The 26,030-nt window shown below is 41.9% G+C and overlaps 1 protein-coding gene across 3 annotated transcripts in view; it reads left to right on the forward strand.

The window, feature by feature from the left end:
* Nucleotides 1–26,030, forward strand: part of LOC126469909 (CCR4-NOT transcription complex subunit 2) — a 102,283-nt gene that overhangs the window by 19,138 nt on the left and 57,115 nt on the right. The window lies entirely within an intron of this gene.

A 26,030-nucleotide genomic window follows, 5' to 3' on the forward strand; every position in this document is an offset into this window, starting at 1 on the left:
AGGTGCCCCCACACATATCAGTGTGTCATATGGCACATATTTGGCCATTGATCTCTCGGTTTGCAGTCCTGGCCTTCTCCCCCCTATCCGCTGGAGAGCACATGATGACCTGTGTGGTAGTGATTACATCCCCATCTTCTTGTCACTGCCCCGGCGTCAGCCCCCACGGACACCTGCCCAGATGGGCTTTAAACAAGGCAGACTTGAATGCTTTCACCTCTGGTGTCACGGTAATATCGATATGGTGGTTGAGCAGGTAACTACAATGATTGTTTCTGTGCATAAAACATGATCCCTCATTATTTAGGGTGCCCCTGCAAAAGACAGTCCCTTAGTGGTCACCGGAAGTTGCTGAGGCAGTTAAGGAGTGTGGGCGAGCTATACAGCGGCATAAGCAGCACCCTTCCCTGGAGCACCTCATAGCCTTTAAATGGCTCTGTGCCCGTGTTTGCCAACTTATCAAAAGATGGAAACAGGAGTGTTGGGAGAGATAACGTCTCTACCATTAGGTGCCATATGTCACCAAGTCTGGGCAAAGATCAAACTTGTTTTTGGGTACCAGACCCCCAACAGGTGTTCCTGGTGTTAACATAAATGGCGTGTCATCTACCAATGCAAACGCGATTGCCGAGCACTTTGCTGAGCATGATGTTTGACCCTCTGCGTCGGAGAATTACCCCCCAGCATTTCGCACTCTCAAATGGCGGCTGGAAGGGAAAGTCCTCTCGTACACTACACCCCACAGTGAACTCTGTAACGCCCCATTTACAGAGTGGGCGCCCCTCAGTGCCCTTGCACATTGCCCCAACACAGCTCCTGGGCTATATCAGATCCACAGTCAAATGATTTAACATGTCTCATCTGGCTACAAGCGAAATCTCCTCGTGACCTTCAACTGGATCTGGTGCAATGACTTCTTTCCATCGCACTGGCGGGTGAGCACCATCGTACCAGTGCTCAAACCTGGCAAAAACCCGCTTGATGTGGATAGCTATTGGCCCATCAGCCTCACCAACATTCTTTGTAAGCTACTGGAATGTATAGTGTGTCAGCTGTTGGGTTGGGTCCTGGAGTCGCGTGGCCTAGGCTCCGTGCCAGTGCAGTTTCCACCTGGGTCACTCTACCACTGATAATGTTGTGTCCCTCATGTCTGCCATCCTAACAGCCTTTGATGCCAACACGTGGTTCCCATTTTATTTTTTACTAACATAAAGCATACAGTAAGACCTGGCGACGTCATATCCTTGCCTTATTATGTGGGTGGGGTTTCCGAGGCCCACTCCTGATTTTTATCCAGAATTCCCTGTCGCTTCGTACTTCCCATGTCCAAGTTGGCGCCTCCCATAGTTCGCCCCATATCCAGGAGAATGGGGTCCCGCAGGGCTCTGTATTGAGTCTCTCTCTCTATTTTTAATGGCCATTAATGGTCTAGCAGCAGCTGTAGGGCCGTCTGTCTCACCCGATTTGTATGCAGATGTCGTCTGCTCTTCATACTGCTCCATCAGTACTGGTGTTGCTGAGCGGTGCAAACAGGGAGCCATCCACAAGATGCTGTCATGGACTCTAGCCCACGGCTTCCAGTTTTAGGTCGCAAAGTCATGTGTTAAGCACTTCTGTCAGCTTTGTACCGTTCATCCAAACCCAGAACTTTAACTTACTGATTATCCCCTCACTGTAGTGGAGACATACCGATTTTTAGGACTGGTTTTTTGTCACCCGATTGACTTGGCTTTCTCACCTTTGTCAGTTTATGCGGAAGTGCTGGCAGCACCTCAATGCCCTTCGCTGCCTGAGCAATACCAACTGGGATGAAGATTGCTCTACACTGCCACAGCTCCACAGAGCACTTGTTCAATGCCGTCTTGACTATGGGAGTCTGGTTTATGGTTCGGCGGCACCCTCAGCATTGCATTTACTCAACCCGTGCATCACTGGCATTTTACTAGCGACGGGAGCTTTTACGACGAGTCCAGTGACCAGTGTCCTGGCGGAGGCTGGAGTCCATTGCAGGTCAGGCAAGCGCAACTGCTCACCAGTTACATTGCACATGTTCGTAGTTATTCTGTGCATTCGAATTACTGTCTCCTTTTCCCACCCACAGCGGTTCATCTCCCGCATTGGTGGCCCAGGTGAGGGTTGAAAATTGCAGTTTGCATCCAGTCTCTTCTGTCTGAAGTGGATTCCTTGCCTTTACCACCTATAATTGAGGTCCATTCGCGTACACCTCCATGGTGTACATCTAGGCCGCGGCTTCGCCTGGACGTTTCACGTGGCCCAAAGGACTTGATCACTTCCTCTCTATCCTTGACATGGACCGAGGCCATGAAGTGGTTTACACCGACAGCTCGATGGCTGATGGTCACGCCAGCTACACTTATGTCCATGGTGGACATATTGAACAGCATTCCTTGCCCGATGGCTGCAGTGTTTTCACTGCAGAGCTGGTGGCTATATCTCGTGCTCTTGAGCACATTAGCTCATGCCCTGAGGAGTCACTTCTTCTGTGTATTGACTGCTTGAGCAGCCTACAAGCTATCGACCAATGCTACCGCCGTCATCCTTTGGTAGCGACCATCCAAGAGTCCATCAATGCCCTGGAATGATCCAGTTGTTCAGTGGTGTTTGTCTGGACCCCAGGTCCCATCGGAATCCCAGGCAATGAACTTGCTGGCAGGCTGGCCAAACAGGCTATGCAGAAACCGCTTATGGAGATCAGCATACCAATAACTGACCTGCGTTCGTTTTTACACCGCTAGGTTTTTCGGCTTTGGGAGACGGAATGGCTTAATCTCAGTACGCACAACAAACTGCGTGCCATTAAGGAGACTATGAATGTGTGGCAGTCCTCCATGCGGGGGGCCCCCCATTGGCCACACATTACGACCCACGGCTGCCTCCTGCACCTTGAAGACCTGCCTCAATGTTGATGCGGCGCCCGTTTGACAGTGGCCCACTTTCTGGTGCACTGTCCAACTTCTACTGCCCTGCAGCAAAATCTTTGGTTACCGAACTCGTTGCCACTAATTTTATCTGAACACTCCTCATTGGCTGATTTAGTTTTACATTTTATTCGCGAGGGTGGATTTTATCATTTGATCTAAGTTTTTGCCCATGTTCTTTGTCCCTCTGTGTCCTCCACCCTAGTGCTTTTAGGGTGGAGGTTTTAATGTGTTGCAGAGTGGCTGGAGTCTCCTTTTTATTCTCATGGTCAGCCAGCCATGGTAATCGGTTTTGTTTTTTTAATCTCTTCTGCCTGTTTCTTGTGTTTCTGTGGTTTTCTTCTCCCCTTTCTTCCATTTAAGTATTTGTTGCCCTTCCACTGTTCTTGTGGTTTTTCCTTTCTCTCAGTTTTATTTTGTCAGTTTCGCGTGTTTTATTCTCACCCTTGTGGCTTTGTTTTATTCAGAACAACGGACCATTGACCTAGCAGTTTGGTCCCTTCCCCCCTATTTTAAACAAACAAACCAACCATCCATTGATAATGGTTAGAAGTTTTTGATATCCATGTGTGGAGAGTCCAAAACAGGACTCTCCCACTTCCCTACTGAACACACAGGACTGCATTCCCCAGACAGGCATCAGTGCCCAGCTGCTTCCACATTCTTCTATGACAATTGTTAGGCATCAGATAAATCCTGCACTTGTGAAGAGAACCCTGTGCCACTGATCCGGGTTCCATTCAGAGTGATTTCTAGGCCATCTCCACACAACACCGTAATTGTGAAGGGTTTGCTTGAAATAGGTACCTAAGGTCAAACTGGTGTCATATAGATGATTGTGGGTTGTTTGAGTTGACACATGCCTCCCAAGTGGCTCCAAAAGGGCAACACACAGCTGTTGTGTTCTCACATAATGCTTGCACCGTAATTTGTGCATACCAATCATTAGCTAGCAGTGGGCCTACCACTGTGAGGCCTGTCTTCGAATGTTTTGTGTTGGCAATAGAGGTTAAATAATTAGTTGATGTAACTATGGTGTATGCCAGTTTGGCAGACAACTTCCCATCCTGAAAACCCTTCTTCTTGGAAATTGACTTGAGTGCTGTGATGATGGACCGGACAGTGTGCGTGAGCCTCATTGTCCTGCTCACAGCTCTATTGAACTGCAATGTGGATTCAGATTTATTCTGACCTCCATTACATAAAGATTTTCTATGTTCAAAGGAGTAATGAGGAAGAGGTTTTCAATCAATTAACCAGATTCAAGTCACGAGGATGGCTTGAAACTTGAAATTGTGCGTGGCATAGGAAGTCATTTTTCCTGTTAACCATTTGTGAATATGACACACACTGTGTGGCTTACGGAGTTTTGGTGTAGATGTGTATAAACAGTGCCACTGAGATATAAAAGATGTCACTGATGGGGTCTACTGGCAATTAATGTAATTTATGTTTTTTAAATTTTATTTTAAAGAACACGAACTCACGGAACTCTGTGTGTGGGTATAAACAGTGATATATCTTAACTAACTTGGTCCTAAAAGGTTATTGCCCATCTACAAGTTAATACATGTTTGGCACTGAGTGAGCCAGCCATTATACTATCACAAGTCTAACCAACCACTCATTCCCAACTTTGTTTAGCGGTAAACGTCAATTTTACTGCACCTTTGGATGCACTCATCAGCAGCCACTGTCGGAGTGGAGTTGATTGTGGTTCCATAACAATCGTACAAATTAGACATTGGTGGTGCAAATTTAAGGAGCGATCCCATCAGAAACGCTGTCCATATTATAAGTTCAGGGACTATTCCCATCTGCCTGTGAATGTAAAATAAATCTGATATCTTGCTTTTAGGCATTTTGTCATATGTAGTTGTCTCCTTGAAATATACGAGGGTTGGAACTTATAGTGGCATCTATTTATTCACAACCGATACAAAAAAGTTAAATGTTGGCACCTGTTCCTGTCCTTCAAAGTAGTCGCCAGCAATGTGGGAGCCTGTTCTGTTGATGGTGTAATTGGAACGGTCTACTGCCTGTCAAATCTCTGGAACAGTTCTGAAGCAAATGCTACGAAGTGGTTCCTTCATCTTCGGAATCAAATCGAAGTCACAAGGACTTAAGTCTGGGGAGTATGGTGGATGGTACAGTACCTCCCAGTCTCATCGACTGAACAGAGCGGTCACAGCTTATGCTGTATGCGCCCGCAAATTGCCATGCAAAATGATGGGTGGGTTGCGCAGAAAGTGTGACCATTTCTTTCGCAAAGCTGGTCACAGGTGATGCTCCAGAGTAATAATGTCCATTGGCGGTCTGCTGTGGAGGAACGTAATGTGTTAGGATAACACCATCATAGTCATGCACGAGAATCACCACAACTTTAGACCGCTCCATTCACACCATCAACAGAACAGGCTCTGCTGATGGTATACTACACCTTCCACATCACTGGCAACGGGTTATATACAATGCTGGTGACAACTTCGAAGGACAGTAACAGGTGCAAACATGTAACTCTTTTGTATCGGTTGTGAATAAATAGTTGCCACTATTTAAGTTCCAGCCCTCGTTGAAACATGTTAGCTGTGAGATTAATTGGTCTACTTTCACTTAGGAAAAAGATGATAATTTCTGTGAAGCACTTTTTTCTTATTAATAATTGAAATATACCTAGGAGAAAATTTTCTTACCAGTACCTCAGTGCCCATGTTTTATTGTACTTAGCATGTGATGCACTAAGGCTGCTACTCAAAAATAAGTTCTGCAACTAATTATACATATGTTTTCAGAAACATTGCCTTTACAAATGGTACATTGCTACTTCGCCAAGTATTGCTCCATCAGTCTTTTAGTCTTCTTACTTTCACTGATAAAGAATATGGAGCTCAAGAGAAAATTCAGTTTGTATCATTCACAAAGAAATATCTTGTACAGTACAGTACTATATGATACTTCATTCAACCTGGGATCATTTTACAGCTCCATAAGATTTGAACATCTTGTCTAGGCAGGTATGAGCATACATATATTTTATGAAATGAGTAACACGTATGATAACTTTAATGCAGTTTGTTTACTGACTGGTATCAGTTCAGGACCATGTTGATGGTAGTCAAATATGCAAGTAACATTACATAATATACAACTACTATGTGAAATGCAGGCATTAATCTCTACAGAATTGTTTTGTAGTGATTAGCGCCTTCATTTCACGTAGTTACTTTGTTCAGAATTGTTATGCTTGACTTAAGTTACATACAATGGGTTTTGAAAAATGTATATGTAATGTTGGTTCTATAATTGCATATTTGTCCACCATGAACGTGGTCCTCGACTAAAGCTGGTCAGTAAATAAACCACATTAAAGTCAATATTTGTGTTATGCATTTTGTACAGGGTATAAGAGTTGCCTGCTTAATAAAAGAGAAAACATGTCCTATAGACAGATGTACAAATGAGTTTACTTAGGATAAGCATTTGTTGATAAAGGTGTTGTTGAAGAAACTATACAGCATTTGTACGAATTAATTTAGAAAAACTTAAATCAGAATGGCCAGACAGAACAAGGACATCCACCTCCCAAATCTGGGTTTAATGTCTTACAAATGCACTACTTCATTTATACCTGAGATACAATTTTCTATTTGAACAAATCAGCTCAATAACATGAAAAGAGTTATTCACTGTTTATTTAGTTAATTTGAGAATTTATGTTTCATTTGAGATTCTTCTGGGAATTGTACAATTCACTATTGTCAGGAGACTGTAGCATGAACAGTTGGTAATCTGTATTTAGTTACTGAAGGTGTGGGTCATTTTCCTTGGCCATCAGTTTCTTGCTATCTAGTTATGTAATTCAAATTGGTAAAGATACCTCTTCCATTCACTAAACTCAATAGCCTCATGTAGTAGTATTAGTAGTAGGTAAGTGTCACAATAGTGTTCTTTGTCAAGTCACTGGTAGAAAGGAAAAACAGAAAAGTAGGGCAGTTTAAAATTAATTAATTAATATGCACATAAAAAAGTTTTGCATAACCTTGGTTCTGAGATTTCCAGAACTTGTATAGAAAATTGGAATAGAGATCAACATAAACATCATTTCTGCCCTTTTTCTTGCTCTTGAAAACCACACATTGCGTGTTGTACCACCATACAGTGAGACCTTGACAGATGGTTGTCCAGATTGCTGTACACATCGGTACCTCTGATAACCAGCATCACATCCTATTGCATTGATGCACGCCTGTATTTGTCGTGGCATACTATCCACAAATTCATCAAGGCACTTTTGGTCCAGATTGTCCCACTCCTTAACAGCGATTCGGTGTAGATCCCTCAGAGTGGTTGGTGGGTCACATTGTCCATAAACATCCCTCTTCAGTCTATCCCAGGCATGTTCAACTGGGTTTATGTATGGAGAACATGCTGGCCACTCTAGTCAAGCGATGTTATTCTGAAGGAAGTCATTCACAAGATGTGCACGATGGGGGTGCAAATTGTCGTCCATGAAGGAATGCCTCGCCAATATGCTGCTGCCGATATGGTTGCACTATCAGTTGGAGGACAGCATCCACGTATCATACAGCCTCTACGGCAGCACCTTCCGTGACCACCAGTGGTGTACATTGGCCCCACATAATGCCACCCCAAAACAGCAGGGAACCTCCACCTTGCTGCTCTCCCTGAAGAGTGTGTCTAAGGTATTCAGCCTGGCCGGGTTGCCTCCAAATATGCCTCAGACAATTGTCTGGTTGAAGGCATATGCACACTCATCGGTGAAGAGAACGTGAAGCCAATCCTGAGCAGTCCATTTGGCATGTTGTTGGGCCCGTATTTACCACGCTGCACGGTGTCGTGGTTGCAAAGATGGACTTCGCCGTGGATGTCAGGAGTGAAGTTGTACATCATGCAGCCTATTGCTCACAGTTTGAGTCGTAACAAGACGTCCTGCGGCTGCACAAAAAGTGTGATTCAACATGGTGGCATTGTGGTCAGGGTTCCTCCAAGCCATAATCCGTAGGTAGTGGTCATCCACTGCAGTAGTAGCCATTGGGCAATAACATATTGTGATAGGCACTTTAAATTAGCAGTGTCAGCTAATAGCTTCTATTTTACTTGTCAATTCACAAGAAGGAGAGTTAAATTTTTTGTTTGTCTTCTTGACTCTCCTTACTTCATATGGTTTTCCTCCATGAAGGGAACTAAGGAATATTGGGATTGAGATTGCTATAAAGTTTTATCATATTTTTGTGAAGATTGTTTACACTTATCGTTCTCAGATAATGTGCAACATGAAGTGATGTGAATAGCGTCATCACATAGTGCTTGATATTTTCTTTTAATGGTCGGACTTGTAAAATATCTGATCAGAGTATGTACCCTCATACTCGCTTAATGGAGTGCTGTCTCCACATTTAAATTATCATTAGTCTGGTAATCTTGCTGTTTTGGAGGCCAAAAAGAAGTGAGTCAGCTTCATTCATGTTCTAAATGTGAATGTCCACTTGTATCTCCATTGCCTGTATTCCTTGATGGCACCCTGTCCCACATTATAAAACTTTCTAAATATCAGATACAGAACAGTTTACTGAAACTTTATAACTGTAATGATTGATTCAGGCTGGAAAATATTTGAAATTATGAGAGACATTTTTGGGGCTAAAAATTGTTTTCATTAATTATTTTATTATGATCTGATTGTGCCTACTGATCAGTTTCTAAATGTGTGTATTAGCATTTTACATTGTGTGCCAACCAGTGAACTCTCCGCTGTCTTATTTATTTGCTGTTAGATTCAGACTGACTTTTCCTATTCTTCTTACTGAGTGAGGTGGCGCAGGGGTAAGACATTGGACTTCTATTCATTATGATGCCATTTCAGATCCATGTCCAAACATCCAGATTTGGGTTTTCCATGATTTCCCTAACTTGCTTCAGTCAAATGGCTCTTTTGAGGGGGGCACAGCCAATTTCTTTCCCATTCTTCCCCAATCTGAGCTTGAACTCCTTCTCAAACAGTGTTTTGAAGTAAGCGTTTTGGACTTTTTCACTTATTCATTGAAAATGTTAAAGCCACGTTGTGTCACTAAGGTAATTTACCTGCTCTTTTGGCAAAAATGGACTTACAGTGTACCGTGGCCTTTCCATTGCATGTTGATATTGGTAACTGCTGCCATGCTGAATGGTTGGCAGTGGAATGGTGAATCATGAGAGTTATCGGTAGCCACTCAAAATGCTCATTTCTAATTTTCTATGGCTCATAAATAAAATTATCTGGTGTTTTGTTTTATTAGGTTTAGAGTTTAAACACATCAGAATTTTTGGTGAAATCTGCAAGAAGAGATACTAGTAGATTATTGCAATGACAAATGTATATCTTAGTTTACACTACACAGCAATCTAAGACAGCAATCTTGTCTTCACATTGAGATTTGTTAGCTTCTCTAATGCTCAACCAAATTGTCACCTTCTATCCTAAGCTACGCTTCAGGCTTCACCACCGGTGGATCTGCAGTGCATCTAGTTTACTAAGATTCATTCGTTGGCTTTGCCAACTTACAACCAAATTGTCAGATTCTAGCCCAGCCTAGACTTCAGGCTTCACTACAGGTTAGCCAGTGTGCGCATTTAGTTTTCGTCCCCATCTCCATATAAAAAACAAATCAATTCCCATACTCTACCAAAAGAAATCATTATACTCTGTGGTTCTCATTGGCTGCTGTGTACTATCACGCAGTTGGACATGACCAACGGGAACAGCTCATCAACAGCAGTATGCAGTGTAAAAGGCTGGTACACCAAAAGTGCACTTCGGCTGCTCTTGTTAATGATTTAGTATTGGCCACTGGCATACTGTAATATGAATTTTCCATTACAGTTTTAGAACAGTGTAAATTATCAGAACTTTTCCATAATACTTTGTGTTTTAAAATTTAGTGGAAAAGGTTTTCACCGGGTTATAAAACGTTTATTTTCGCAATGAATTAAGCGGTGTTTTAATACTCCTTGTTGATTTTTATTGCTGCAAATAAACCCTGAAGTATTTTACTTTTTATTGCACAAAATCACATACTTCTTTGCGGTGTTTTAAATAGTACAAGTAAATGAGCTGTTAAAGAACTAAATTTTACATTCTGAAAAATTATAGTATATCTGTAGGAAGCAAATTTTCACATAAAACTAAATTCCAGAGTTTAAATGCACACGTAAAAATTGCACTCAACAGGTACGAAAAGAAAGTATGCAAAACTGACATTCAGTACTGGAATCTACTTTTTTTTACCACCGATCACAGCTTTTGATTTTAACTAACACTTAAAGTATTTTATTGAAGAAACAAAGGTCCACATCACCATTGTCCTGAAGTACTTCCTCAGAATGACACTCTTGTTTACTAATTGCATTGTGACTGTTGGCTATTGCTAAATTGTCTTATTTTTTATCTGTTTGTTGATCTATATTGCTGACATCATCCTCCATCCACTGACAAACAATTTCATGAAACTGAGGATTCTTAAAAATTGACACGTTCATAGGAACAGATTTTGTACAGTTCTGAAGAAAACAGGTAGGAAGTTAATAAACTGTAATCTAGGAAACCCAAACGTGTCAGCAACAAAGAAAGAAATCGATAATGCAACAGACAATAAAACATTATAGGGTTGGCGATTTAAGCAGGATTGGAGGTTGGAGGGAGAGGGAGGGGGGTGTTTATGAAGCAATCTTCCAGAAATGACGGAGGGGGGGGGGGTTCATAAATTCTTGCCCACACTGAGAGATCACACCTCATGAATTAAGGGCTTAAAAGCATTTTATCTACCAAACAAAAATGAAGCATGTATACAAGGAATATAGGGACAGTTGCAATGGAGCAAATGCACAATTGGCACAAAGCAAAAGCATAAGATAAAACAGGTAAGCAGACGCTAATCAAATTTTGAGATGTCAATAGGGCAGTGCTTTGTGAAGCCTTAAATAATTGCTATATCAAAATCTTATCGCAGGGCCTACCCCAAACCACCATCAATTTTTGGTTATGTAGAAAATGTAAGTGGACCAAAAATTGACACATGACCAAAACAGAAATTAGCAAAACAGAAGCGGAAATGTAAAATTCTGCTTTCAAATATTCGGCTGCAACAGAAAAGTGCCACCGTTTGACTGTTGTACTACTGCATAGATGTGTTTTAATAATCAATACCAGTGCCGGTGTGAAGCAACTATAATTGGCAAAATACGGCATACAGAAACATCGAATTATTAGGGACCTGGAAAAATTGGGGAATTTCAGGAATTTGATAAAGTCTCAGGGAATTGCATGTTTTTAACCTAGCATCGAAATTGAATTTTATTAAGTTTTATAAACCACAAATTTTACTTATTATGTCAAAGAGTGTTAATTACATGATGAAAAGGAAAGTTGCCACTCACCATATAACGGAGATGCTGAGTCGCAGATAAGCACAACAAAAAGACTGTCACAAATACAGCTTTTGGCCAGTAAGGCCTTCGTCAAAAAAACACACACACACACACACACACACACACACACACACACACACACACACACGACTGTAATCTTGGGCAACACTCAGTGTGGCCTCATTTACCCAAGACTACAGTCGCACATGCCTCTCTGTGTGTCTGTGTGTGTGTGTGTGTGTGTGTGTGTGTGTGTGTGTGTGGGTGTGGGTGAGTGGGGGGGGGGGGTAGGTCTATTTTTGATGAAGGCCTTATTGGCCAAAAGCCTTATTGGCCAAAAGCCTTATTTGTGACAGTATTTCTGTTGTGCCTATGTGTGACATCTTCGCTATATGGTGAGTGGCAACTTTCCTTTTCATAATATTGTTACATTCCATCCTGGATTTTCCATTGTTTGAAAGTGTGTTAATTTATGAATAATAATCCATATAAATTATCAATGTTAAAAAAACCGCGGTTAAACTACAGGTTGTTGTTGTTGTTGTTGTTGTTGTTGTCTTCAGTCCTGAGACTGGTTTGATGCAGCTCTCTATGCTACTTTATCCTGTGCAAGCTTCTTCATCTCCCAGTACGTACTGCAGCCTATATCCTTCTGAATCTGCTTAGTGTATTCATCTCTTGGTCTCCCTCTAAGATTTTTACCCTCCACGCTGCCTTCCAATACTAAATTGGTGATCCCTTGATGCCTCAGAACATGTCCTACCAACCGATCCCTTCTTCTAGTCAAGTTGTGCCACAAACTTTTCTCCCCAATCCTATTCAATACCTCCTCATTAGTTATGTGATCTATCCATCTAATCTTCAGCATTCTTCTGTAGCACCACATTTCGAAAGCTTCTATTCTCTTCTTGTCCAAACTATTTATCGTCCATGTTTCACTTCCATACATGGCTACACTCCATACAAATACTTCCAGAAACTACTTCCTGACTCTTACATCTATACTTGATGTTAACAAATTTCTCTTGTTCAGAAACGCTTTCCTTGCCATTGCCAGTCTAAATTTTATATCCTCTCTACTTCGACCATCATCAGTTATTTTGCTCCCCAAATAGCAAAACGCCTTTACCACTTTAAGTGTATCATTTCCCAATCTAATTCCCTCAACATCATCCAACTTAATACTACAGCTTATGGCTGGTATATAGCTCAACTGAGAGAAAAGAGTAGTCATTGTTGTGGTATGCTCCCCACCCCTCTCCAACCCCACCTCTCACTCACCATTAGTCAGGAGCTACTTCATACCATCTTCCTCCACACACCTGGAATTATCAGGGATTTTTTTCCCCCTCCAAGTTTGAGTAGCCACCCTGGCAGAGCACCTATCAGATGCTATGCTGAATTAGAAAGTGAATTTGTGCTATTTTAACTATAATTTACTGCAGAGCCCTTGAACAGAAAAGCATTTGCAATAATTGTAAGAGCTCCCACTTCTCCCCCAAACAGATGAAAGAACTTCTCCACAAAATTACCATGTTATACAGTTCACTTCTTTTTCTGACAGGATTCTAGAACATATTCATAGTTCAACAATGATCTAAGTGCAACAAACTGAATTTGTCCATTAAAACAGTGTATATGACAAAAGCCCTGTAAAAACCTAATTTATACTCTTATCACAATCTCTTAGAAAAGCCAGGGATAGAGGTAATCAGGTGAATTCAGCACTCTAGACTTTTGAAAAACTGTTGATTCAATATCACGCTCATGCCTGCTAAAGAACATGACTTTACACAAAATGTCTAGCTAGGTTTTTGTAACTTGCAAACTTACATGTAGTGACAAAAATACTACTTAATACCACAGTAGAGGCAGTGCTGACACACGTACAGATGTAGAATTCACCCTTTGCAATATTTCTTCCCAATCCCGAGAGAGAAATGACCTAATGTGAAACCGAGTTAATCTCCTAGCTCTAGCTCCACCATTTCCTTAATGGGTGATTTTAATGCTCATATTTTTTTATGGGGCAGCTCTAAGACCTCTGTCAGTGCTAAACATTAAATCAGGTGTTTTTAAATTTTTACATTTACATACTGAATAATGGCTAACCCACCCATTTTAGTTCAGGACACAGACCCTTTTCAATCATAGAGCATACAGTCTGTAGTGGTAGTTTCTACTCTTTTACTCAGTGGAAGGTTGGTGACTGCATCTGTGATGGTCACTGATACTGAACTAGATGTCTCCTGCATTGGATTCTTAATACTAATGGCTGTCATGCTTTTAGCACTTATGTAACACTTGATATTGAAGGGACCCTCAGACACAACCCCGAAGATCTTGCACTCAGCCAAACTAGTGATACCATTATCCCCAGGGAGGAGATCCTCACAACCATAAATTGTTATGAAATGGAATTCCAGCATGTTAGTGCCATATGTTGAAAGATGCTCACATCACCTTTAAATGTCTGAGCCAGAGCCCACTGCCTCATAAAAAGACAAAAAAGGAATGCTGTGAAAGTTTCGTATCCATTATCAGAACTTGTCCCCTCTCTCTCTCTCTCTCTCTCTCTCTCTCTCTCTCTCTCTCTCTCTCTCTCTCTCTCTCTCTCTCTCTGTATAACACCCCTTTTTTCTAAATTAGAACTGCTTGGCACACTTACAATGTGCAAAAATAAGGCTGAAAGACCTGATAGAATAAATAATCAAATGTTACTCCATCTAACTATAAAGTGCAAGCACATGCACTTGCTATTTCTAAGCAAATCTGGCTTTAGGGAAAGTTCCCTTCTCAGTGGATGGCAAGTATGATTATCCCAGTTTTGAAACCAGGGAATCCCCCACAGGAAGTAGATAGCCACAGACCGATCTCTCTTCTCCGTGGCCTTTACAAACTGTTTTAGCATACTGTAAGCTGACAACTGTGCTGCACCCTAGAGATGAATGGCCTCTTGTTTAACTCAGTGTGGATTTTGGAAGGGCCAGTCTCCTAGTAATCATCTACTCTGCCCAAAGTCTTGGGTTTAATCATCGTCAGCTTCTCATCACGGTCTTCTTTGACCTGTATAAAGCCTATGGTGTGATGTGGCACCCCCATATCCTCTCCACCATACACGAGTGAGACTATTTTGGCTCCTCCCAATTTTCATCCAAAATTTTCTTACTCGGCGAGTCTTCAAAAGCCTGAGTAAAAATTATCCTACAGTGCTTCCCACATATAGAAAAATGGAGTGCACTGTCCTGAGTGTGACCATCTTCTCAGTCTGACTGGTGAACAATATTGAACATTTAACAAATAGCATACTTTTTAATTTATGGGCCTTATTTTTCATGACTTTCGATGCACTTCGGTGGTTTGTAATTTCTGTAAAAGACAAAGGTATATTACAAAAACTGAACGAACTATAAACATTTTTACCTTAAAGGACCATAGTTGGTCATTCTAACCTAAAAGGTGTTTTTTACATTTCATATCTGTAAAGGTACAACAATGGATTTTTTCATCCACTTAGTTTATTTCATTGTTGTGATCTCGTTCCCTCTCTCTTTACACATTTTGCTTTATTTCAAAGAAGGGTGGATATACTTTAGTTGCTGGTCTCCTGTCAGTACGCTGTTGTCCTCTGCAGAAGTGTAGCGTTCCTTCTCATCATTATGACGCACCAGAATTACTGAATTATTTGAACAGTTTACCAGAAGATTCTGAAGGAGAAGATATTTTTGAATGTGATGAGTTGGCTGATAAAGATTACACAGAATATTCAGCCCCACAAAACAGAACAAGGGGAATCGTCAGTCAGAAGATGAATATTCAGAACCTGTACAACACGTATGACTAACCCAGTGCTTACCAGTTCAATTCCAGTGGCACCACAAATTCCGGCTCTCAGCTGAGGGCCGAGGAAGGGGTGGGGTGGGGTTGGGGTGGGGGTGGGGGGGGGGGGGGAGGGGGAGAGAGAGAGAGAGAGACCGGGGGGCGCGCATCCGGAAGTTGGTAGTGCAGAGACTGCAGCTGACGGAACAGTGTGGACTCGAATTGCACCAGGTCATGCACGATTCCAGTAAATTTGGAGTTGATATTCTGGACCAGATGTCTCGTCTGTACACTGTCAAGTTTCGCTGCCGTGACGTGATGACTGGGTGTTGTGTGATGTCCTTAGGTTAGTTAGTTCTAAGTTCTAGGGGACTGGTGACCATAGGTGTTAAGTCCCATAGTGCTCAGAGCCATTTGGCTGCCGTGATGGCCTATGCATGTGTTTTTCAGCGTCCTAGACCTTGCTGGAATCAATGCCTGGATCCTTTGCAGAGAGACAACAGGAGGAAAAGTTATCCGGCAAATGTTTCTTTTCAAATTAGCAGAAAAACTCTCCTCTCTGTATGTACAGTCGAGGATAGGACCTGTGTATACATTCACTGCAACCACTGAAATACGTAAGATATTGGTATGGAAGACATGCCATGTGGGAGGATACAAAAGTTCGAACAAAACTAAAAATTGTGTGGAATGAAAGAAATTCGTATTTGGTGCATCATGTGCTGGAAGTGTTCAGCATGTGTGTGTGTGAATTGTTCTGACAAAGGTGATGGCTTTGATTAAAAAACTGTCATAGAGAAGCAATTATTTCGTCATAGTTACAGCTATTGATTGTGTATTTACAACGTATTCTGTAATCGATCTCCTTTATTTAATTAAATATACTTTCTATAGAAATTTTTGATTATAATGCATTTGCACAACAAGCATAAAGTGCTACTGACCTAGAGAGACTCCGTTCTGAGAACTTAAGAAGTAAAACTGAAAATAAAGAAGAAAACCTTCACCAGTCAAAATGACCAGTAGTGGTCCTACTAGGCAGTTCACTAATGCTGACCCACATAGTGATCAGTGTACTCCCAGAGGCAGTGGGATCTATAGTCTCACTTTCCTTATACATTGACGTCTGCATCTGCAATAGTTCTTTAAAAATGAGGGTCACTGAGTGACAACTACAGGTCTGTATAAGGAAAGCAGAATATTGGCCTCATACACATGGTTTCCAGTTTTTTCACTACCGTGATTTGCATTATGCATTTTTACCGATGCAGAATTGTTCATCTGCACCCAAAGTCTACCTATGTAACAAGGTGCTAAATATTGGTCAAGACATACTGCTTTTTAGGAGTCATATTTTCTGTTAACTTGGTTATGTAATATGACAGTGTAAAGCTCTCATTTTATCATGTTTATGTTATAGAAGCCTGACCTTTGGATCCCCAACACCATCAACAGTATACTTCTAGAACTGATCCACCAATGTGGGGTCACACTTGTGACTGGTGCTTTCCAAACGAGCCTTGTGGGCAGTCTCCTGGTTGGGGTAGGGATTCCCCACTTATGGATTAGGTGCCATTACTTCTAACAAAGCTGTTTACATCATCTGTTTGGTGATACTGATATAGGACGTCCACAAAAGTGGCTGTGTTTGTGTCCCAGTAGTGACCTCATTGTAGTTCATTAGTTCCAACTTCTGCTTACCTCTATTCAGTGCTCTCACACACACACAAACACCTCCACTGTGTATGGCGTATGCACAAATTCGCCTGGGCCTTGGTCTTGGCTCACTGAGTGTGACAGACCACTCTGTTTTTCTGCCAATTGTTTTTGGTCTTGGTGAGTACCCTGATTCAGATATCATTTATACAGAAGCTAAAGATTGGAATGGCTATGTCTTCCCTCACACCAGGACTAATGAGATACAGTCCCTGCCCGGCACACGCATTTATATCAGAATTGGTGGCAATTTTGCATGCCCTTCACTACATCTGCCACCCAGTCACGAGTCTCTTCAAATTTGCAGTTATTCCTATGGTCCATTGGCGGCACAAATATAAAATCTCAACCATAGGAAGTCAGTGGTACTCCTGACTCACAATCGCACAATGATTGTGGGGAATTAACTCGTGGAATGGCTCATCAGGATTCCAGGAAAGATGCTCTGAGAATAAAGATACTGGCATCCAATATGCTACCAAAATTGTATCAACAAATCTTAGTGGCCTGGAACAGTAAGTGGAGTGTCACAGCCACAATCAATAAGTTACAGACTATAAAAAAGTCTAAGACTGTGTAGAGGTCTTTTCGTAGGCTATCTCACTGTAAATCTGCAATCCACTGCTTCCTCCATATTGGTCACATCATTCTGACCGATGGATACAGCCTGCAGAAAGCTGTTCACCTCATAGTTGTGGCACTCTTCTGACATTCACTCATACCCTGTTGGAGTACCTCAGCTTAACTGCTGCACAGTGAACTTCATAACTGGCTGAGACCCAGCCTAAAATTCTGGCTGATAATGTTTGTGGTAGAGTAGATTGTATACTTTTATCAGCATCTTTAATTGTTGTTGTCTTCCTGTTGGTTGGACAAGGGAGGGGGTCAGCTACCGCCACACAGTTAGCTCTGGGGGATCTCCAGTTGTCCCCATATGGGGAGCTGGTTTGACCCTGAGACCCTAAGAAAGTTTCATTTTTCTTAAGTTTTCTTTGTAAGAAGATAACAAAATTGGCAACTATTGATCTGGTATAGTGGGCAGCAGAACCCAGTTGGGAGGGGGCGGGGGACTAAAATCTTGAAGGCCTACTTATTGTTGAGCTTTCTGTGTACTGGTCCTGTGGAGATTGTGGAAATTATGCTCATAACAGCATCCCCAGCATCTTCACTGTATTTGGAAGAAACTGTAATATGTAGTATGAAAAGTAAATTCTACTTTATATTTTATGGTGACTCACATTGAGTGGTTATTGATATAAAATGATAAAGAAAGAAGATAATAAATTTAAGAAATCAGAAGCTGGGCAACTGATAAAATCAAATTAAAAAATGGCCATTGAGTATGAGAGAAATGGAAAATACACACCTCACCAAGGACATAACGATGTTGTTGCAGTGAAATGAGAGGGATGTGAATTATTATTTGTTTCACCAAACAATAAATTTAAAAAACTGCAACATCACTTCCATATAGTCAACTGTTTGTTAATTGTGACTCTTCAGTTTCTCCCGGTGTGTTTCTTGCTTGAACAGTCCACGGGTGTACTGCTGGTCCATAGTGTCCAACGGGCACAATATGTCGCCATCGTCTGGTGCACTGACGAAATGAGCTCCTGAGGGTGGGCAGCCATCTCAAATCCCCTCCCCCAGCAAGGTGTTCTCTCTGCGGTGCGCGCCCGCGGCCAAATGTCGGCAGTCACTGAGATGCTGGTGTCAGCATCTGTGGTGGTGTCGGTGTAATTGCCTCATCCACCCTGGTCGCCCATTCGTTTTCTTTGCTGTGTGTCTTTTTAATTAGACTCAATGCTGGCCCCCATGCCTTGCTGAGGTTATAGCCACAATCTCGGTTGATGGGTCCGTTCCTGGTATGAATTTCGATAGCCTCTCGAACGACGCTGTCCTAGCATTTAGATGTCTGTGCCAAGACCGAAGTATGTTGGTAGTCCATTTCATGATTTTCGGACAAACAGTGCTCTGTGACCGCTGACTTGTTGGGATACCGAAGTCGAGTGCACCTCTGATGTTCTCGGCAACGATCTTCAATGGTGCGCACTGTCTGTCCAATATGTCTTCCCACACTGACACGGAATCTGGTTTATGCCAGCCTTCCGCAAACCGAGATTGTGTTTGACACTTCCCAATGATGCTCATGTTTTATTGGGTGGGCAAAAGACAGTTCCTACTCAGTGTTTCCTCAATATTTGTCCTATTTTCCTCGATAGTGCACTAGTATACAGTATATAGGCAGTGGCTCCCTCTTCCTCCATGACTTCTTCCATCTCCACATGCTGTACTGTAGAGGTGGGTGGAGAGTGATCTGCCATTCCAAGTACCCATTTTTCCAGAATACAGTTTCGAGGTGTTCCCGCTCATGGGCAAACACTCTGCATCAGAGGTGGTGCGTGCCCTGTGCACCAGTGTTTTTAGCACCCCATTCCTCTGCGAAGGGTGGTGGCAGCTATCCGCATGCGAATGCAGGTCAGTCTATCCGCATGCAAATACAGGTCGGTGTGCATTTTTTTCCTGTATGACCCATGGCTCAGAGTGCCATCTGCTCTTACCATGACATCCAGGAATGGTAATCTTCCTTCTGCTTTGGTCTCCATAGTGAATTTGATGTTCAGATATGTGGAGTTCAGGTGTGTAAGGAAGTCTAGGAGCTTGTTCCTTCCATGGGGTCAGATCATGAACGTGTCATCCACATAACGGAGAAAATGAGTAGGTTTCCATTTGGATGATACCAAAGCTTCCTCCTCAAAGCACTCCATATAGAAATTTGTGGCCACAGGCGAGAGTGGGCTCCCCATCGCGACCCTTCTGTTTATTCATAGTATTCTCCATTAAATAGAAAATACGTGGAGGTCAGAGCGTGCCTTAAAAGGTCGGTCGTCTTCTCGTCAAATTTCTGTGCAGTAAGCTCAGCTGACACTCAAAGAGGGACCCTGGTGAATAATGAAACGTCAAAACCCTCCAGGATATCCAAGTCTTTCAGCTTGAAGTTATCGAAGTTTTACGAAATCCACAGGATTATGAACGTGATGAGGGCATTTACCCACATAAGGGCTTAGTAATTTGGCCAGCAAATATGTAGGTGCCCTAATGTTGCTGACAATTGGGCAACAGTACCCCTTCTTTGTGGACTTAAGGGAGTCCATAAGATCTGCCAGCCAGTGTGGCCGAGAGGTTCTAGGCGCTACAGTCAGGAACCGCGCGACCGCTACAGTCGCAGGTTTGAATCCTGCCTTGGGCATGGATGTGTGTGATGTGCTTAGGTTAGTTGGGTTTAAGTAGTTCTAAGTTCTAGGGGACTAATGACCTCAGAAATTAAGTCCCGTAGTTCTCAGAGCCATTTGAACTATAAAGTCTTGGCGGTACAGGTCCTCGAACTGTCAATTTCTTGGCGACACCCTCTGGTAAATCCATGCCCTTGAGAAGAGCCCTAGTCTTGTTCTCCCCCTTCCTTGTGGGGCCAGCGTTGATCTTCGTGTAAGATTCGTCATTTAGCAGGCTCTGCTTCTTCTCAGTGTAGTCCTTATGGGAAAAACAACCATAGCATTGCCTTTGTCAGCCGGTAAGACAACAATCTCAGGGTTCTCTTTCAGGTCTCGAATGGCTGCCCTCTCCCTGTCAGTAATATTAGACTTGATTGGTTTAGTTCTCATCAGAGCATGGCAGGTTTCCCAGCATACTTCAGCTGCACTGACAATGTCTGCTACCGGTGTGAACCTAGGCATGGGAGCAAAATTAAGTTCCTTCTCCAGAACAGAAACTGCATCTTCAGTCAGCTCAATGTCCATGAGATTGATGACCATCTTGCGGGAGGCCTCCAGCGATGGTTTGCCAGGGAGAGATAATTTAGATATCTGACGTCCCAAAGCCTTATTATGTGCAGAATTGGTGGTCAACCAGGTAACACAATCAGTCCAGTCCCAGGTCCTGGAATTAAAATGATTGCTTAGTTGTAGATGTAGTTTAAGTATTTCCTGGGTGTTGTAATCAAAGCTGCGTCTGGTAAAGTGCACCATCTCACAAACCAAGGTGAGACCACGCTTCTGCTGCAGAATCGATGTGATACGTGACCTTAGCAAAGTTTGGCACAATGTGATCGGTATGACATCTCTTCAGAAAAGCAAGAGCACTCAGCAAACGCCTTCTTCAGTGGTGCAGCTTGTCGAATTTCTTCATGATGTGATACATCTCCTCCCTGTAAAGGTATATGATGTGATTCTTCAGTTTCTCCTGGCGTATTTCTTGCTCGGACAGTCCACGGATGTACTGCTGGTCCACAGTGTTAAACGAGCACAACGTTGAGTCTAATTAAAAAGATGCTCAGCAAAGGAAAAAAAATGGGTGACCAGGATGGACGAGGCAATTACACCGATGCCACCACAGATGCCGACGCCAGCGTGTCAACGACCGCTGACGTGCGGCTGCGGGGCGGACCGCGGAGACAACGCCTCACAGGGGGAGGGGATTAAAGACACGGCCGCCTGCCCTCAGGAGTTCAGTTCATCAGTGCACCTTATGATGGCAACATGTCTGGTCGTCAAAATATTGTGCCTGTTGGACACTACGGACCCGCAGTAGACCTGTGGACTGTTCGAGCAAGAAATACACCGGGATAAACTGAAGACTCACGTAGTATACCTCTATGGGGATGAGATGTATCGCAGCATGAAAAAATTTGACAACCTACACCACCGAAGGAGCCATTTGCTGAGTGCTCTTACTTTTCTGAAGAGATGTTGTGGCAATCAGGTTGTGCCAAACTTTGCTAAGGTCAGACGGAAATTCATAGAGTAAAAGAGAAGTAATATCCCGTTCCCCAAGGAAGTGTTATAGGCCCTCTATTATTCCTGGTCTATAATAACGATATAGGAGACAATCTTAGTAGCTGTCTTAGGTTGTTCGCAGATGATGCTGTCATTTGCCATCTTGTAAAGTCATCAGATGACCAAAACAAATTGCAAAATGATTTAGATAAAATATCTGTGTGGTGTGAAATGTGGCAATTAACTCTGAATAAAGAAAAGTGTGAAGTTATTCACATGAGTACTAAAAGAAATAGGCTAAATTTCGATTGCACAATAAGTCTCACAAATCTAAAGGCTGTTAATTCAACAAAATGCTTAGGGATTAAAATTACAAATAACCTAAATTGGAACGATCACGTAGATAATGTTGTGGGCAGAGCAAGCAAGACTATGATTCTTTGGCAGTCTCAGAAGGTGCAACAGGTCTACTAAAGAGAGTGCTATTCTGGAGTACTATTGTGCAGTGTGTGATCCGCATCTTGTGGTACTGATGGATGACATCAAAAAAGTACAAAGAAGGACAGCTCGTTTTGTATTATCACAAAATGGCGGGGGTGGGAGTGCCACAGACATGATACATGAATTGGAGTGGCGATCATTAAAATAAAGGCATTTTTTGTTAGGACAGGATCTTCTCATGAAATTTGAATCACCAGTTTCCTCCTCAGATTGTGAAAACATTCTGTTGGCATCCATCTACATAGGGAGAAATGATCATGACGATAAAGTAAGAGAAGTTGGGGCTCGCACAGAAAAATTTGAGTGCTTGTTTTTCTTGCGCGCTGTTAGGGCGTGGAACGGTAGAGAGATAGCTTGAAGGTGCTTCATTGAACCCCCTACCAGGCACTTTATTGTGAATAGCAGAGTAATCATGTAGATGTAGATATATGTAAGTCACATCACTGATGAAAATGTGTGTGAGATCATGGCAGATGGTCTTTTAAGAGGACTGTGATGAAAAATAAGATGACAGCTGCAAAAGTCACTACAGAACTGAATGTCACACTTTCAAACCCTGTCAGCATAAAAACATGAAAGAAACTCCATAAATAAGGAAATGAAGGGCAACCTGGAATTCCAATACTGATAACCTCACTGTTAAGTGCCCATAACTCCTGGAATTCCAAAACATCAGTGATGTAAATGCCCATAACAGGAAAACAAAGCTATAAAACCTTGGACTATGGAGTAGTGGAAGAAAGTAATTTGGTTGGATGAGCCTTTTTCACAGTTTCCAGCTTCAGGCTGAGGTTAGATCTGGCATACGCTGTCCCGTGCCTACGATTCAAACTGCATGCTACGAAGAGTAAAATATGGTGGGAGTTCTGTGATGGTGTGCAGTCAGATTGTGTTATTCCACGAGCTCTGTGTTTACTCTGCAGGCCAGCTTATTGCCAAGGATTATGTGACTTCTGGCTAATCAGATCCATCCTACGGTACAATATTTGTTTCCCAATGTTGATGCTGTGTTCCAACATGACAGGGACACTGTTCACACAACTTGCATCATGCAGGACTGGCTTGATGAGCATAAGGATGAATTGACACCTCTCCCCTGGCCGCCACTGTCAACAGATCTCATTATTATTGAACTGTAGTGATCTACTTTGGAAAGAAGGGCATATGATTGCTATCCCCCTCCACCACTGCTACCTGAACTTGCCACTATTTTATAGTGCGAATTCTATAAGATTCCCTCAGAAATCATACAGGACTTGTATTTAACCATTCTGAGACAGCTGTTTTGAATACCAGTGGTTTTCCCACACTGAATTAGATGTGGTAATGTATAGTTTTTGGTATTTCCAAATTTTTCTCCAAGCGCCCCGCCCCCTTCCCCACCCCATGTACACTCTACTGAATGTTGCCATGGCTGTCTTTTGTTGAGTTCACGTAATTGCTATAGGTTAAGTAAATAGTTGAAATTGTAAATGGATTATAAATCTGAAAAAAGTCCATTATGGTAATTAGTCTAAAGCATGTTGTAATGAGGGGGTGGTGTGGTCACTTTAATCACACATTTTGTAGGAATGTGTATACTTCTCCTTGTCATATTCTGGATTTAATTGGACTCCATGAATGAAGATCACCACCTGTCCTGATTACATGGTTGTCAATGAATAGTGGCTTAAAGTATGTACAACAGACTGGAAAGCCACAATTGTTTGAAGAAGAAAACAGCATCTACATATTACAGAAGTTCACAATCACAACTGATGCCCTACTGAAATGTGGTTATATTTTAAGAATAAAACTATTGAAACTGAATTTCTGCTCATTATATTGCAAATAATGTTAGCCATGCTGTCACAGTTGTTGGGTATCTGTGCACACTTCACATCATGCTGGATTTTGTAACTAGAAGAAAGTTTGAGCTTTGACTGTGGGCTAACAGATGGCAGCACAACTTCCAGATGGAACTGGAAGGCTGTGTTGCTTTAGGCGTGTGTAAAAGATCTCAACAAAAACTGTTTGTAATTGTGTAGTGAATCGGAAGGCATCAAAATTCAGAATTATGCTGCTAGATTAGTTACTGGCATATTCGGGCCACACCACTTACAAAAACTGATGACAACTGGGAGAGGGGTGTTTTGACCACATGCCCCTCCATGTCAACATCCAGTGATACCTAAGAGCCGAGGATGACACGGCAGTCGGTCAGTGCCGTTGGGCCTTCAAGATCTGTTTGGACAGTCTGTTTGTTTTAGATTCAATCTAAATGTGAGAATTACGGAAATGCTCCATGAACTCAAATGGGAATCCTTTGAAGGAAGAAGACATTCATTTTGCAAAGTACTATTGAGAAAGTTTAGAAAACCGACATTTGCAACACACTGAAGAATGATCCTACAGGCACCAACATACGTTTTGCATAAAGACCACAGAGATGAGAAATAAGGGGTCATATGGACTCCATTTGTGAGTGAAATGGGAAAGGGAATGTCTTGCACTGGTACAAGGTACCTTTTACCAGCACCATATTGTGCCTTGTTGAGTATGTATCATAATTGTAGATGTAGGTGCATCCACCTTTTGTCATTGATTGACCAACATTATTTCACTTGTGTGAGACATTAAAATATGTGCTTTTATTGCCTCATTACCAGCTCTGTGTAGAAAATTACTCTCTTTCTTGCTGCAAATGATGATCCCACTGTTTAGTGCAGATTTAAGAAAGCCAGTCATCATAGCTACCAGTTGTTTAACTGTCAAACACTGTTCCTTTTCAACCTTGGGCACCTCAGACATGTAACTGTGATCTCACCATGTCAACAAGATTGCAATTCTATGGTAAGATTATTCCCACTGTAGTACAATACCAACTACCTAGCCATCTTTGTCAAGTGTCAACCCATTTCCTGGCTTGTGAGATTACTCATTGAATCCTATTTTGAGTGCACTTGGGTGCATTGGACAATACCTTTCCACTGACAGTGTTAGTTGCATTAGCTTTAAATAAGCTGTGTGTTCAGTTGCACGAAAGTTTAACATACCCCTGCAGACCGTATAGATAGAATACCACTTTACATCCTTTCCATTACTGTAATGAAAGTAGTATTATTTGGTACTAAACTCTTTATTACCTGGATGTTGAATGCAGGTTATTGTATATGATAAGACATACCACTTCTGATAGAATGTATGAACTGATTATTTAACGAAGCTCTGAGATATGAGATTCCTTTTGGTCTCAAATAATTTACATATAGCAACAGTTATATATTAGAGAGATTAAGTTCTTTTCCTTTTGCAGTAATTAAATTACACGTGACTGAATACTGCAATTAAATTGCACATGACTGAATAATGCACAAGTTCCATGTACTACCCTGAGCATAAGTGTGAGCTGGTAAATCAGAGAGTAAAGAAACAGTTCTGAGAAAAGATTATGAAAATGAGGTGCTAGTAAAAATAATAGATTACATGCATTTGTGTATTGATTGGATGTAGTTTATTGGTATTTTGAATGAGATCTTTCGTTTGCTGATTTTCAAGATTTTGCTAGTAAAACTCAATGTTATGCATATAATAGTACACAATACTTGGAGGAAACCCACATCTATAATCTGATCAATTTGACAATCCATGTATTTACTACAAACACAAGTATCATACGAAAAGTTTGAATTGCAGGTCATTAGTTCATTGCGTATACCATAGATTATACTGTATTTGTAATAAGTGTTGTTAAATGGCCCACAAAGTAACGTATTTTTAGTGTATATTTGCCTAAACGTGTACTTACATTAAGTGTAATTGTGATTTTAAATGTTCACACACAAACGCAAAATATATATTTTCTGTTCAAATTCCTCTG

Source organism: Schistocerca serialis, chromosome 3, assembly GCF_023864345.2.
Source record: "Schistocerca serialis cubense isolate TAMUIC-IGC-003099 chromosome 3, iqSchSeri2.2, whole genome shotgun sequence".
Lineage (NCBI taxonomy): Eukaryota > Metazoa > Arthropoda > Insecta > Orthoptera > Acrididae > Schistocerca > Schistocerca serialis.